Source organism: Camelus dromedarius, chromosome 9, assembly GCF_036321535.1.
Source record: "Camelus dromedarius isolate mCamDro1 chromosome 9, mCamDro1.pat, whole genome shotgun sequence".
NCBI lineage: Eukaryota > Metazoa > Chordata > Mammalia > Artiodactyla > Camelidae > Camelus > Camelus dromedarius.
In genome coordinates, this window is record NC_087444.1 from 33,301,682 (window position 1) to 33,314,174 (window position 12,493).

The 12,493-nt window shown below is 43.4% G+C and overlaps 1 protein-coding gene across 1 annotated transcript in view; it reads right to left on the reverse strand.

The window, feature by feature from the left end:
* Positions 1-12,493, reverse strand: part of PMFBP1 (polyamine modulated factor 1 binding protein 1) — a 172,282-nt gene that overhangs the window by 58,792 nt on the left and 100,997 nt on the right. Inside the window, exon 5 of the mRNA XM_031458165.2 lies at positions 4,409-4,578. The gene's annotated coding sequence lies outside the window, so the exon portion shown is untranslated. The remainder of the gene's footprint in view (positions 1-4,408; positions 4,579-12,493) is intronic.

Sequence of the window (12,493 nt, forward strand, 5' to 3'; positions counted from 1 at the left end):
CTCCAGAAGTTGTGTCTATTGCACATGCTGGCTCATTTTTCTCCCTTCCCAGATTCTCCAGAGCAAAGGGAATTCTCCACTTGAGGTGTGAGGGCACAGCCACTTCTCTGAGGAATTGTGGAATCCCCCGGAGAGGCTCTCTTCTGTATTCTCAGTGGCAGGCACCTAGCTGGTAAAGTACAGGGCCTGCGTTTAGCAGTAAAAAACTGCTTATGTTTTTTGGGGACACAAGCTCACTGTTTGACATATTAGCAAATGAAATTGCTAATGAGTGAGTGTGCAATGCATATCCACCTTTCTATGGCTGATACACTCAAATGCTTATAACACATTAAAAAAAGAACAACAAATTTATATGTATGATCCCTCTGGGAGCTGAACTGTTTCCGATGTGGCATCTAAGAGTTCCTTCTGTTTCATTCCTCTGACCCTGTCTCCCTCTGAGAGGTGACCACCATCCTGAATTTTGTGTTCATTATTTATCTGATAAAAAAATGCTTTTATCACCTATGTATGTACCCTTAAGCGGTAAGCTATTTAAGTTTGCTTGCCTTTGAGCTTTATAAAATTTGTATCATACTGTACTTAATCTTCTGCAACTTGCTATTTTCATTCAATGTTGTTTCAAAGATTCATCCATGTGGTTGCATTTAGCTGTGGTGCATCCATTTCACTGCTGCATGACCGTCCATTGTGGGAATGTGGCACGGTTTACTCATCCGTTTTCCTGCAAATGTACAGTTGGTTGCTGGTAGTTCCTTAGCTATGCCGGGCAGGGCTGCTGTGTGTGTTCTTGGGCATTCTCATGCTTGTATGCAAGTGTTTCTCCAACATGTTTGCCTGGTTCAGAGGCTTGTGAACAACATCTAACTTCATAAGGTCGTACCAGACTGTTATTCTCAATAGTGTCATTTGAATTCCTTACCCAACTTAATGAAAAATATGTCAATGCAGCTACAATTCAAAAAGAAAGGCAGGCAGACAGGCAAGGAAGGAAAGAGGAAAGAAAAGAAGGGAAGTGGAGAGACAGAAGGAGAGAGAGAGAGAGAGAAAAAAGAGAAGTTTCCCCCCAAATAGTCTAAGGCCAGTATAGAAAAATACATAAATTTCCTCAGGTGTTTAGTTTTATCTAATGATCCAAATTCAACGGTTACAGGATGTTTAACATGTTATTGAACTGAAAGATTAAAAAAATTATTAAATCCATTTGGTGTAAACATGAGGAAACTGGCATTTTCATTTATTGTTTGTGGAGTGTTAATTGCCTTCTTTCTTGAAAGTAATTTAGCAATATGGGACAGATATCCTAAAAAAGATTCAACTGATTTGGCAATCCTTCTTACAGGATTGTATTCTAAGGGAAGAAAAGAATAAGTATCTGAAGATGTTTGTTTAAAGATGTGAGCTGCAGAGTTACTAGCAGCAAAAAGAAAGAAGGAGAAATCATCTAAATGCCCAAAAGTTATTGGTTAAATAACTATGCAGCAATTTTAATTGAAGGAAGGATGTGCATGTTATAGGGAGTGGAAGGATTTTAGGTGATGATGAGAATGAGGATGATGATGATTATTACTGCTTATCTGTATTTTTTTTTTTGCTTTTTCTATAAGAATAATGCATTACTAATCTTTTTTTTTAATGCATTACTTATCTTGATTAAAATAAAGAACAACTTGTTGCAGCCTATTTATTACAAACAAAGCTTGGAGATTTTTGATACTGCCTACACTCCATTATCCATCTGTGGATTATTCTTAGAAAATTTAACATCATAGATTGACACCTACGATGAAGACTTTCTCTCCTTTGCTCTCTGGGAATGTAAGCTGATTTTATATCAGCCTAAAGAACAAAAATACAATTCTATAACCCCTAAATGCATTCAGTAGAACAAAAAGTCAAATATCTGTATTAGCCCGGATCACATGCCCCAGATCCAGTCTATCAGCCTCGATCATCCGCCGGCTACTTCCCTCCCAACCATGTTTTCCTCCAGGTGCTGTAATGTTTCTAATTCCATTTGTCATTACAACATCCCCATGAGGTGGGGAGAGTATACAGTGGCAGGTATAGTAATTATCAAGGCTACTTTTTTTTTTATTTGGTAAAATACTGGTGAAATATTTTCATTTTATAATCCTTGGTCTCTTGGAGCCTTTGAAAATAATGGCCAGTAGTTCAGCAAGTTCATTAACTAATTCCCTTAAGGTTGGGGAATGTGCATTATCCAGATCTGCTGATTTACATATTGTACCATGTTTTCAAGTATTCCCTTACCTGGTTTATTTCAACATCTATATTTAAAGGTCTTCATTAATTCCTAATTATCTACGCTCCCTTCCTTTATTTTTCTTGTTAAAGACCAATTTAAAAGAGCACCTCGGTATCTCTGCCACTCAGAGTCATCATTAATTTCACTCCCCTCCTCATTTATTAGTCCAGCCACTTTATTGCTCAGGCTTCCTCCTCCCCAGCCGGTTTTCCTCGCCTCTAACCTCCATGGTGGTGTTAACTCATTCTGCCTTCTCCACTGCTCTTATCTTTCCCTGACAAGCCTTAGAAAGAGTTGTGTATTCATTTTTTTTTTGGAGGGCTTGTCCTCATTCTATCTCTATTTCCACAGTGGGCTTTCTTCTACCTTTAGATCTTTTCAAGGTTCTTTGTCAAGCACTCCTTGTATTTTTTATTCAAGGCATCCTGGGCTTTTGTGGCTTAACTGTGATTTGAAAATTTTGTGCCCTTGCCTGCAGTGCTATCTGGGTTTCTTAATTCACCCAAATTGGATTTCTGAAAATCCTTGAACTTGAGCAAGTTCCTTAATGTTTTTAAGTAAAGAGATCAGGTCATATCACCAGGGCAGTGGCGTCTCATGGTCAACAGTAACAAAGACCATTTACAGGAAGAAGAGAGTCAGCAAGGATATGAGGTCATTGTTCATGCCTGGGGCAGGAGATAGACATTTTCAGACCCAAATCCTTTCAGACCCATCCTTGACAAAGAAGCTGAAGTGCTCTTAGTATTCTGCGTTACTGACATTGAACTTGGTTTCAATGTCATACCATGGATAGCGGGCAGCTTGCTGTTTAGAAAGGTGAGCTTAATAAATGCTGCCCAGGAGTTCCACTTTCTAGTTTACATTAATTAATGGAATGAAAACTAGTGCTAGATTTTATACTTATCAGTTTAGATACAATCAGTTCACAGCGTTCCTTCATTTTCTGTGTTTGATAGTGTCTGTGTGTGGACATGTGGGTCTGCTGCCAAGTATGTGATCGTGGCATAGTTTCCTTTCCAGGCTGTGGTAGTCATTGGGTCCTGCTGCTCAGGTCTCCCTTAGAGAGAGCTCTCCCCCAAGGAATGCAGTTGGCTGGCAGCCTTTTAGCTGTGAATGTCCCAAGGTAGCTCCTGGTCAACGACCAGGCACAGTGGTGGTAGCAGGGAGCACCTTTTCTGGGTCTTTGTACCAGATTTCCCTGTTGGGCTGACCACCCCTTCTCTGTGCTGCACCACAATCTCAGGCTCTCCCTACCCCATCTTCTCTCCTTCACCATCTTTTCACAGACCAGTATGGCACCATGAAGCTCTGAGGCTCTCCCTGCCTACTGGTCATCCCTCTCCCTTTTGTTTGACACGGGTTAACCTCACCAAGTCTCTTGCACTTCCAACTCCATCTTAGCATCTGCTTCTTGGAGAACCCGAACTGACACAAGGACCTAACCCCTCTTTAACCTTGCCCGTCCCTCTGCCTCCCCCACCCATCCTGCCAGGCATGAGCTCAGCCACACTCTTTTATGTAACTTGATGGAAAACACAACTGCTACAGAGTCATAGATTGTATCCCAGGCTGACTAGAAACAGAATTGGGGGTCACCTCCAGGCTGGGATAACACATACAACTCCTCTCACTCATTACAGTTTGATCAAATTGGCTAGTTCCCAGGAAAAGAGCTTGTACTTAAACTACAGGATCACTAGGTGACGCTGCTGCCCCACATAAAGGAAACAGACTGAGCTAGGCTTGGCCAGAGCCATTCTGGGCTGGGGGTCCTGCCGTTTCCTTGGTTGGTTAGGGCCTACAAATCTGTAATCCACTCCAGACTCTGAAAAGGTGATTTCTGGATGCATGAGTCCAGGCTCTAGAAGAGCATGTTAAATCTCTCAGCTTACAGAAGTGTGTGTGTGTGTGTGTGTGTGTGTGTGTGTGTGTGTGTGTGTATAGAGTTCTTCTCTGGAGCTCTTGAATTGATTTAAAAACTAACCATGCCTGCTGTAATTTTTCCAAGTGCCTGCCAGTCCACTTACATGACTATCTACCTTTTTGGATCAACATAACAATATGGAAGAACTATCGATTTGAGTGGCATCGACACCAAAGTCTATCAGAGTCGCACACCCTGGCATCACTTACTTGTGTTAGGGATGTAGGGAGACACAGAGTCTAGGGTGCAGAGGCTACTTCCATGCTTGGTGTCTTCTCGGCTGAATACAGAACACGCATCTCCCTGGTCAGGTTTCTGGCTTCAGCGATGACATCTTTTATGCTGCCTCCTCTACCTTCTTACTCATGCAGTCAGCAATCTGTAAACATAACAACTGTCTTGTAAGTCCTCATAGACAAAGCTGCTGAGTAGGATTAAAAATTTAACCCTAGAATTCATCCCCCATTCCCAGACAGTCCTATCTTTTGCACATGCACAAAACTCCTTTCTTAGAGCTGCTGGATGGCACGTTAGTTAATCTGAGTTTTAAGAAGTTATTTTCTTATACATGGGATGAGTATTCGGTTGTATAGAAAATACTTTCATATCAAAACAGAACTGAATTCATTGGTGCTTCCATTGGGGAATCTCCAGAACCACAACCATCAATCCATTCTTTACATTTCTTTAATATTGCCCAATCTTTTTTTTGTCACATTTTACACCAGTAATGGTGAGGAATTTCCCAGAAGACTTCTGGCCCACTGTCTGATATAGAGACATCAGGAGTATGTCACTGGATAATTTTTGAAAGATAGCCCTAATATTGTCAATACGTTCACAATCCAAGCACAGTGCTACTCAAATTTGCTTGATTGTAAGATACAGATTCCCAGGCCTTTCCCCTGGGGACTCTGACTCAGTCAATCTAAGGTACCTTTGGGAATATGGATTTTAAATAAGCAGACCAGTGACTCTTACAATCAAATTAAGAAAACACTGCCCCATTAAACAGAGTGGGTTCTAGCTGTGAACCAGGATGTGATTCCAAACAGACACAGCAGAAGCCACAATGCAAAAAAAGATGCTGGAGATTTTAATGGCTAGAGAAAGAACCATCTGTGAGCCGTGGGATGTCCTCACCAGGTAATTAGGTACCTAGGGTCATCCCAGGCACCTGGAAGCTTCTGATAGAGAAAACATTGGGGAATCTTTTATTAACATATTTAATGTGCTTGACTAAGGGGAAAAAATAGAGGAGGCCTTGTTAGTGACTCCTCCCTCTGCAGTGCAGGGCTGACAAACAATGCTTTCTTTCTCAGGAAAGGTTTAGTTAACCCTTGGTTGTCTTTCTTGAGGGAGAAATCACTGGGCATAATCAGGCCTAAGAGAAGTCTTCCTGAGAGACCTGGTGGTCTCTGGGGTCCCGTGGGCACTGCCCGGGAGGTGTACATACAGAGCCACATGGACCTCTGTCATGGGATGTGGTTACAGCTTCTGTGAGAGAGCAGTGTGCTCTCTTATGTCTCAGGCTGCACGCCTCCTCTCTTGGGCCAGCTTGAGACTCCCTGGGGACCCCAGCATATTGACCCACCCAATGAGGGATCCCGCCTTCCCTTCCTCACAGCTGAGGGGTGAGTGCAGCTCTCTCCCAGGTGAGGGTTGACTAAGATAAAGAGATGCAGAGCCTGAGCGGGAAGCTGAAATTGGAACCATGTGTCTCAGAGAGCCAAGTGGAAACTCTGATCTGCAGGTTTTTCAGGCCACTCTGTCACTCTGCACTTAGAACAGTATCACACCTGCACACAAACCACGGTAGGTAAGATTGCAAATTTCCCCCTCCCCAACAAAGTCGGCCAACCCAAGGGGAATTTTTTGTTTGGTGGCAACAACTAAGTGAAAATGCAACAATCTCTTCCTGTCTGCAGATAAATCACGCTGCATCGCGGCATCTTCTTGTTTTCTATCCCTGAAAGAGAATGGGGGTAGCTTTTTTTTTTTTTTTGCTTTTTTTTCATAAATAAATATTTTAACTGGAAATTTCCAAGCATATGACAGGCCTAGAATGTGAACTTGAATGTACTGTAATAGAAATCATCAGTTGCCATGGCGACGTGTTCCAAGAGCAGATTGCACGGAGTCACATGGGCAGAGAGTGCTCAGTAATACTAACACATCAGAGAGCGAGGCCACTTAACCTCAATCGCTTCCAGCTATTGTGCAGAATGCAATTGAATTTATTCCTAATTTCTGCCAGTGCTAAGGAACAAAATTTCCCTGCAGATTTTAATCTTACTCAGGCAGCCCCAGCCAGTGCTCAGATACTGTTCAGCACCAATATTCAGTCTGGTTACTCACCCACTTTACAGCTCTATTTTCTTATTCTTATTTTTAATAATAGCTTTCCTCCCCCTGCTGGGTCCCGCATGTCCCCCTGCCCTGGGGAGAACTCCCTCCTCCTTTCCGAATGGCTGCATGGTTTCTCTGACTCCATTCTGCTAATACAACGCAGCTTTCATAATAATACGAGTGAAAAAAAAATGACAGGGCGCCACTCTCAGCAATAGTTTTCTTTTTTCCCCACCCCAAACCTGTTCTGAAATTTAATTCCCTCCAGCTTTGGGTTGTACCTTGGAATGCCACAATTAACAGCCCCAGCATAGGAAGGCAAACCCGTGGATCAGTGAATAATGGAATCAAAGTGTGTATTTTCAATCCCTGTGACAGTCACCTCCCTACTCCCCACATACACCCCCAACCAGGAAAGCCATGCAGATTTGCAGGAGGTATAGCCGCCTGATCATAGAACACTCATTTCGAGAGCTTATCCGCTCTTATGAAGGCGGATAAATCAGAGTCTCTCATATGGACAGTCTCAAGTTAGCAGCGTCATCGATCTCCTCTGCCCCTTTTAAGTTATTTGTCTTATTCACTTCCAAAGATGATATCAGAGATGCCAAATGAGCCTTTGTTTTCTGCACTCTTGCTCTTCCCAGCGCGAGTGGCTGTGTTGTCGTGGGGGCTGAAAGGCCTGCTTTCTGGGTCCAGCCCTTTCTTTCCAACCAAAGGTCACCTCTCCCCACAGTTCAGGTGTTGTCAGCAGCCTGTCTGTGTTCTGAGGCAGGAGGCAGCACCCTCCAGGCTGACAGTCTGCATGGCCCTAGCCCTCCGATGACCTCCCTACTTTACAAACATCTCTTTTAAAAAGATGGAAAAATCTGCTTTAGTAGCCAAATGAAGACAAGGCAGAGTCCTGCTCTGAGAAAGTCCACATTGAAGGTCAAGCAATAGGAAACTTAAAAAATATAAGAAGATCATTGGAAAGGTCTTTTGAGGGGGAAAATAGGTAGTCTGTGCAGCGGCTTCCTTTAGAGGGTAGGTTCCTCTAATAAGAGGGAAAATGTAGGCACAGATCACTTACTCAGCTAGCTCCAAACCATTGTTCTAATGCTGTGCTGGGACAGAAAGTGTGGAGGGAACCTGAGAAGAGAGGGAATTAGGATGAGCTGCTGGTGGTCATTGCTGACTGTACACAGAGAGCTTGGGGACTAAAGAAGTATCCAAGGAGGCTGTGAGAAGAAAGAAGCCAGAAAGGAAATGAAAAGAAGCACTGCAATGAATTTTATATCAGCAGTGTGACATGTGGATCTGGAGAGAGAAAACCACACGCCAAGCTGCTGGCAGCACAGGTGGCTCTGGGCTGGCCCCGCTGTGCCAAAAGCTCTGGAAGGCCTTTGCCAGATAGCCTCGCCCCACACCTGCCTATCCACAGGGCTGGTTAGCAGAGTGTCCTCAGGTAGAGCCAGCCCTCCAGCCTCCATCAGGGACTTTAAACCAGCTCCAGCTACTTCTGACTAGTAAGGGCAAGCACTGTCCTTGTAACTGGAAAATTGTTCACTTATCCAAAAAACTGAACATATTTTCTAATCAAAATTGGTTTGATTTATACTGGAGCATCATTTCCACACTTGCTTGTTAAAAATGCTTGCTGACCCTCTTGCTAGAGCTGTTTAGGCAATTAGAACCTTAGAAGGTTCCAGGAGGATGTCTAATCTGTACCTTAGCAATGTCCCTTGAGGCAGAGTGGCCTTCTGGAAACTACCCATCCAGAGGTACATGACTGGAGACCACTGAGTCTCCAGGCCTCTGACTGAAGAAAGAGGGCAAGAGAATGTTAAGAAAAAGCCTGTACATTTATTCCTGATGAATTTCATTAAAGGGAAGGGCAATCTGTGTTCTTATGCTAATACCTGCAGTAGCAATTTTATTATGTTCATTAATCTCTAGTCAAGGAATAACATTATTACAGTTCTTACAGTTTTTCAAAGTACTTTCATAACAATTACCTTATTTGAACTACACAGCAACCTTATGATGTAGGTGGGGCACATCTTTCAGTTGAGAGATTAAGATCTTGAAAAGCTAGGGTTAGAACAAAATCACATAGAGTGAGGGCGAGCTCTAGATCTTAGGACAGCTGCTGCAGTGTTCTTTCCACCACCCATGGCGTGTTGGCCACGCTGAGGGCCAGAGTACCTGTCCTTTCTGAGGAGAATGGCCCAAAGAGGCTCCTCCCTGCACAATTGGAAAGAACCGGTCCATGGATGAACGGATAGGGGCTGATGCCTGAGCAAAGGGAAACCATCTGTGGGTTGAGCAGGAGGGGCCAGTGCCTCTGAACGTTTGGTGCGGATTCTGCTCACTAGGGCTTTCCAGATTGAATGGAGGCAATCCAACCCAATCCAATCCTTTCTTTGGGGAAGTGTGAATCCTGGTGGAAAATGAGGAGGCAGGTCTAGTTCTTGCAAAAAGCCTGCTGTACAAATCCGCCTAAGAGGCAGTAGGACTCAGAATGAAGATGGCATCTGAGGTTTTGATGTAGTCATATTACTATGCCAAAATACAAACCACTGTATCTTCAGCTACTGAGTAATGGAAGAAACAGACCCCTTTCTGTGCCTCCCTCCTTCCATACCCTCTTCCCTACCCAGTCCTTGGGTACAGGGATAGGGTCAGGGATGGGTTGACAGTCAGGAATTTCTGGTACATTACCTAGCGATGACAAAGAGTTTTAACACTGGCTGTTGGGATGAGGCTTCATGGAAATGGCCCCATGAAAATATCCAGCTTGATGACTATTTGCTGGTAGAAAAAAGTTCCTGTGGTGCTCCGTTTATATGGATCCTTGTACTGAATGTCTATTGCAGAAAGTAACCTGAATGTGGCCAGATACTATTTAGAGATATCAATCTATTTTTTCTTTCTTTTCCTTCTCTTCTTACAAGCAAGTAGTTTGGTCACCACCTCCTGGGAGGCGTGTCTCAGGGCAGGGCGGTCTTTCTGACTTCCATAGTACTAAATCTTAAGTTCTTAGGATAACAGTTCTGATGGGGGTATTACCAGACCTATGGAAATTAGAAAGAAATTTGTCGAAGGTCATACACTAGTAAATGGCAGAGCCAGCATTTGAGCTCAGGCCATGTGTTCCCAAAGCCCCTGCTTTTCTCTGCTATAAGGCACCATGTGCCTTTATTTAAGTCAGTTCATTTGCCTTGCCTATCAGCTCATGGAGAGAACATTCACTTTTTAAGGATTAGGGAGTCTTACAGTCTCTTGTGGTACAAACGCGTCTGTATTTGATAAATGCTGCTCATATGAGAAGACTTACCGAATTGACAAAAGTAGGTGAGTATTTTAAAGCACACAGTGTTAGGTGTGTCCTGGCTTCAGCAGGGTGTGGGACTTTCCTCTGAGATACACCCTCTTGCATTGGGCAGCACAGGGTTTTAGCTTCAGGGGAATAACTATAGAAGTCGAGTGCACATCCAGAACTTGCCATTCCCAGTGCTCTCCTCCTGTCTCCTCTGTATTGTGGTTGGGGTTGTGGGGGAAGGAACAATCCACTTAGTGATGGGGTCTGCTTGAAGGAAACAGCTCACATCTTAGTTGGGCATTCTTGACTGGGCCTTGGGGGATGGAAGGCTGCCTGGGGAAGTGGGGCGTAGCCTGTGGGCTCCAATTCTGCACGCTGCTGCTGCCATACATGGAGCTTGTCCTTGGTGGGTCTCTGGGTGCTTTAGTCGGATTACGGTCCTCTGTCTGGATGACTGTCCACTCATTCCTCCTCCACTTATTGTTTCACTGTCTGAATAACTCCTTGTCCCCATCCCACCTGTGGGACAGATTCACAGAGCTCCCCAGACTGTCACAGAATTCCAGTTTGTGAGTACATCTTTGCCTTTTCTGCTCTTTTCCTAGTTTGCTGCTTTAACACTGACCTGGAAGTTGATGGGAAAGCTAACGTGAGAACTGAGGAGTTCTCAGGCTTTCCCTTGTGAGGGTGATGAGATGCTAATTGAGTTCATAATTTCATGCTGAACAATTACCCTTAGAACAAGGCATTTTAGATTTAAATTTAAATTGGAGTTTGAGAGGTGTAAAAGTCATAAGAACTATGTCCACATTTTCATTATAGATACTCCTCATTCCCAACAGTTGTTAGAAAGGTCTTCAACACTTCCCACGTTACATCTGGTTTTCAATTTAGTTAGAATCATGCATGTCTCCTCTGTGTATCATAGTTAGAAATAAATAGCAATTTTCAGAGTAATTCTCCCCAACATGGTAGTGGACACTTTTCCAGAATATAGAAGGGACTAGCTCTAGAACAAATAAAGAATTCAAGCAAACTGCCAATACCAATCCTTAACATTGAAACTGGTCCAGGGATTGTCCTGTTTCCAGTTTATATTCAACCACAATGTCTACCTTTCCCTCTGGGCCCATTTCCACTCCAGAATTAACTATTTGTTAATTACCAACTGTATGGCTAAACACTCTTATTTATGCATATTTTGTCAATTCATTAAAAAATACTTCCAAAGTTCATTATTTAGGTCAGCTATAAACTAGAAGACGAGATAAATTGACAGACCACTAACTTTACAAGGTAGATGCTGACCAAGTTGTTCAGAGGGACTGAACACCCAAGGGGGGTGTGCTCATGAAGGCTTTCACAGAGGTTGCTTCTTCCAGGAAGGTCTCCCAGATCCTTCTCCTCATTTCCCTTCACCAAAGTGAAGTTAACTCTCTCATCCTCAAATGTTCACAGCACTTTATTTCACCTGCTGCCCTGTACTGGAGTTATTTACTCATGTCTTATCTCCCTAGTAAGGAGAAGCTGCTTTAGAGAAGGTTATCTCTTTCACTCATCTCCCTACAGAACCCTGATTAGCATGGTGATTGTAAACCTTGTACCCAGAAAGTAGAGTAAGTTGAGTAGATATCCTTGAACGAACGAATTAATGAGTGAGTGAGTGAATGAGTAGATATGGGATTTGAGTTGGATCTTGAAGGACAGACAGGCAGGTTCAGACTTTTTTTAGTAATAAGTCAGCCACTATAAACTATAAACCATTTTGGCTAGCATCCTTCTGGAGTCCTTACAGATGTTTCTTTCTAATCATGCATTTCTCCTCCCCTAGGTCCCACCCTGACACTCGTTAGAACTGTTTACTAGTAGCATGGTCTTTAGTGACATGGAGGCTTTATTGGAATAGGGAGTTGGCACTTTGTTGCAGAGATCCCATTACTTCCCCATAGGAGGCTGTCACTTTCCCGAAGTGCACCACCTCTGGTGCCAATCTTTTTCTCACGCATTCTCCTCCTGACTGCTGGGAGCACGTAGGCAGGCTGCATGTCACCTGCTCCTCTGGCTTTTGACAATCTCCTTCCTTTGTTTCCAAATCCTAAGCAAATTGCTCAGTTGACAATCAAAGCCTGCTAACATCAAACAGCTGCTACAGACAGGTGTGTTCTACAGTTACCTGCTGTTTGCTTTCCTCAGGAGGGACTGATATGACAAACAAAATCAGGAGCTGGGTGCCAACTTCCTGCTAGCATTTTTCAGACTAGGAAATTCACCCTAAAAATAGCCTCTCTCATCAGTGTGTGGCTGGGTGGGATGCTGTATAACCCCACTGGTTCCTGAAGTTCTTCCAAAAGCTAGAAATTTCAGTGGCTGCATCCAAGCAAAGAGGTTTCAGTTCTGGAACCCTTAATTTTTTAAAGGACATCCAGTTGCCTTAAAATATTTTCCAGATTTTTCTTTCTTGTTAATATGATTATATGAGTGTTGTCCCCTGCATTCTGCTTTTAGCAGTCTTCCCAAAGTTCTCAGTTTCTGATCTTTGAAAGTTGCTCTAACCACCCTGGAGTGTGACTGGCCATCCAATCTCCCATCACTGGGGAGTATGAGAGTGTGGCAAGTTGGAGGCGGAATAGATTCCCACGTC